The sequence below is a fragment of the Rhagoletis zephyria genome, unplaced genomic scaffold, assembly GCF_001687245.7.
Source record: "Rhagoletis zephyria isolate East Lansing unplaced genomic scaffold, Rhagoletis_zephyria_1.1 Rzeph_scaffold_03318, whole genome shotgun sequence".
Taxonomy (NCBI): Eukaryota; Metazoa; Arthropoda; class Insecta; order Diptera; family Tephritidae; genus Rhagoletis; species Rhagoletis zephyria.
Window position 1 is genome coordinate 61,286 of NW_016160401.1, and position 3,862 is coordinate 65,147.

Here is a 3,862-nt window from a genome sequence, read left to right on the forward strand (position 1 = left end):
ATTAGTAAGGAAAAATTGGTGTTCTGTATAAAACTTTTTCAAAGCTTATGCGCTGCACTAGATGCCCGGTGGCAAGACATCTCTGACTTCAGCTTCTTCGAAAGCGATTTTTGGATTTTGGCTGGTCCTACCAGCCCCCAATCACGCTTTGCCACGTAATTTTTTGAATTTTTTACTAAAATTAGAGCTTTTCAGAATGACTCGATAAATACCGATAGTAAAATCGATAAATATCGATAACAAAATCGATAAACATCGATTACAAAGCCGATAAATATCGAAAAAAATCGATAACAAAATGTATAAATATCAATAACAAAATCGATAAACATGGATAACAAAATCGATGACAAAATCGATAAATATCGATGAAAAATCGATAAAAATAACGATAACCAACTCGATAAAAATATCGCTAACGTAATACTTAAAAATATCGATTACAAAATCGATAACAAATCGATAAAAATATCGATAACAATATCGATAACGATACAAATATAGATAACAAAATCGATTAAAATATCCATAACACAATCAATAAATATCGATAACAAAATCAATAAATATCGATAACAAAATCGATAAAAATCGATAACTGAATCGATAAAAAATATCGCTAACAAAACAGTTAAAAATATCGATTACAAAATCGATAAAAATATCGATAACGAAATGGATAAAAATATCGATCATAAATATCGACAACAAAATCGATGAATGTCGTTATCAAAATCGATGGCTTTCGATAACAAAATCGATAAACACCGATAACTGAATCGATAAAAAACATCGCTAACAAAATAGTTAAAAATATCGATTACATAATCGATAAAAATATCGATAACAAAATGGATAAAAATTTCGATTATTATAGCAATAAGTTCCAAAAATTTCGATAGCAAGATTGATAACAATATCGATAAAAATGTCGTTAAAAAATCGATAAAAATATCGATAACAAAACCGATAAAAATATTGATAATTTTTTCAATAAGTCCCGAGGATCCCGAAAATCTCTAAAATCCCAAAATAGTTCGCAGATTGAGTCTCTGTTTCTCTCTCTATATCCTTTCCTCTTTAATTACCTTTATTTTAATCTTTCTTCCCCTATCTTCATCTGTACTTTTATCGGTATCCTCATTCTCCTCTTTGTCTTTACTTTTATGTTTATCATTTTCTTCATCTACATATTCCCCTTCACCTTTGCCGATATATATATGTAAGTAAAGTGTTTAAATTTACCTTGGTCTTCATTTTTGCCTTTATCTTTACACATCTATGTTTTTGTTTTTATTTTTAACTTTGCCTTTATACTTTTCTTTATCTACGTACGTATGTAGTCACCTTTACTTTCATTCTTGTATTGGTCTTTTTCTAAATGTTATTCTTCAACCTTTTATAAGCAAATTTTTCTTAAATTAATACCATATGCATACACACGCCCCAACCACTTCCGTTGCACCAATCCCGTTGGACCATTTCCGTTGCATCATTTCCGTTGCACCATTTCCGTGTACAATTTCCGTTGAATTTGCCAATTTACTCCCAACCAACCAACCGCCGCTAAAAAAGCTTCACTTAAAAAATAATTAATTCACAAAATGTCATAGATATTGTCATAAAGTTATAAATTTTAAAACGGTTCAAATTGTTTTGTGTTTGGTGTGTAATAAATGCGGCAGTGTTACTTTTTTACGAAAAAGCATTACCTACGTTCTACGTGAACATTTGGGCCCNTCACCTTTACTTTCATTCTTGTATTGGTCTTTTTCTAAATGTTATTCTTCAACCTTTTATAAGCAAATTTTTCTTAAATTAATACCATATGCATACACACGCCCCAACCACTTCCGTTGCACCATTCCCGTTGGACCATTTCCGTTGCATCATTTCCGTTGCACCATTTCCGTGTACAATTTCCGTTGAATTTGCCAATTTACTCCCAACCAACCAACCGCCGCTAAAAAAGCTTCACTTAAAAAATAATTAATTCACAAAATGTCATAGATATTGTCATAAAGTTATAAATTTTAAAACGGTTCAAATTGTTTTGTGTTTGGTGTGTAATAAATGCGGCAGTGTTACTTTTTTACGAAAAAGCATTACCTACGTTCTACGTGAACATTTGGGCCCACTCTGCCTACATTAAGCTTTCGATTAGTAAAATTTTGAAAATGCCCTATTATTCACTAGCAAATCAAACGCAATATAAAAATCGTTACTGCGAATTTTCCGCAGAATTTCAGTCGATTTTAAGTTGAGCATCAGCAACAGAGCATCAAGAAAGCAACAATGCGGCAACATTGCGATAACTGGCAATTATTAAGTATGTACGTGTGTAACTCGGACACACTCAATATGACTACTTATGACATCTTGTCAATGCCCCCATTATCATAAGATATGCTTGAAAAAATTTTTAAAACTATATTTTGGTCGCTTAGACTTGAACCTAGAAAAAAATTCTAGCAAAGTATTTAGAAGAAGCATTTCCAATAAGTTAAAAAAAATCTTATCTCAACTAGCTAGCAGCTAACAATTTCGCAATTAATTTCCACATCTAGTGAAATTAACTTTTCGTTCAATTGTTTGCTAGCATACCAGACACACCGATGGTAAAAATAAAAAATAAATATAATAAAAAAAAAACGTGAATCATCTTGCGACATCGTGCGCTCGCTTATGTGTGTCATTTTGCCACCCGGCGACAAGTGTCAGGATGGCCGAGTGGTCTAAGGCGCTGCGTTCAGGTCGCAGTCTACTCTGTAGGCGTGGGTTCGAATCCCACTTCTGACAAATGCTATTTTTACGATTGTTTTTTTTTTTTTATTAGATAATATATTTTTTTTAATTCCAGCAACAATTTATGTATACAAATAATTATATTGTAGTTTAATAAAGACATTTTTATATTAGAAAAAAAAAGACAAAACTGTGGAGAGTATGAATTGAAATTATTTACCTGTTTCTTTTAAACTTTATTGCCTCTAATACATTTTTATTAAATTAAGTTGTTGTTAATTAATTTTTATTTCAGTTTGCTGCCGTGGCCTTGCCGTTGGTTCAATTAGACATTTGTTTTTTTTTATTAACTTAGTGAATGGTATTACAATGAAAACGGATTAAATTGTCTAATTAAAGTCTTAAACTATAAAAACATACTTGTTTACAAATAAACAGAGTTCTGTTTTTAAAGACGTCATTGAATTTAAAGAAAATTCCAAAAGCGTAAACAATTGGATATCGCCAGCATATAATAGGTCAAATAAAGCGTCGCCACTTCAGTAAAAAAAAAAATTTTAACGCAGACATTAGACTAGATCACTCCCCATACAAAAAAAAAAAGCGGTACTGCTTTACCATTGAAATTATAAAATCTATCATATTTTAAGACTTACACCTAAATATTTTGCAAGAATATTAAGATTTACGTAAGCTGTACTGATTTGAAGATGCCTGCGAAAATTTAGTTTTTTATGAATAAAAATTGTTTTTGAAAGTACTTTTTGATAAAAAGCACCTCAGATGACAAAACAGCTTAAGCTTCAAAAATTTGCATAAAAACATAAAAAAAAAATTTCAACAGAATCGTAATAATGGGATTTTGGATGCTGTTCTTTTTAACATTTTTCAAAGATTGGTATAAGAAAAACTTGAATAACTGAACTTAAACTCTTCCGATTTAGACTTCTGAGGCATTATTGGAAAGGTATTTTCTCACCCTTTTTATTTCTTTGCAAATAACCTCTCTCAAAGTATGAAAAAGAAAGGTAGGATGAATAAGCGAAATTGAATTAAGATGTGTTGGTATTTGAAAAAAAAAATGGGACGTGAATGAGTTTTTTTTTTTTGCACAGAG

The 3,862-nt window shown here is 30.7% G+C and overlaps 1 non-coding gene across 1 annotated transcript; it reads left to right on the forward strand.

The window, feature by feature from the left end:
• The first annotated feature begins 2,716 nt into the window (after positions 1-2,716).
• TRNAL-CAG (transfer RNA leucine (anticodon CAG)) lies at positions 2,717-2,799 on the forward strand. Its single transcript has one exon. It is a non-coding gene; the product is annotated as a tRNA-Leu (tRNA).
• The last annotated feature ends 1,063 nt before the right edge of the window (positions 2,800-3,862 follow it).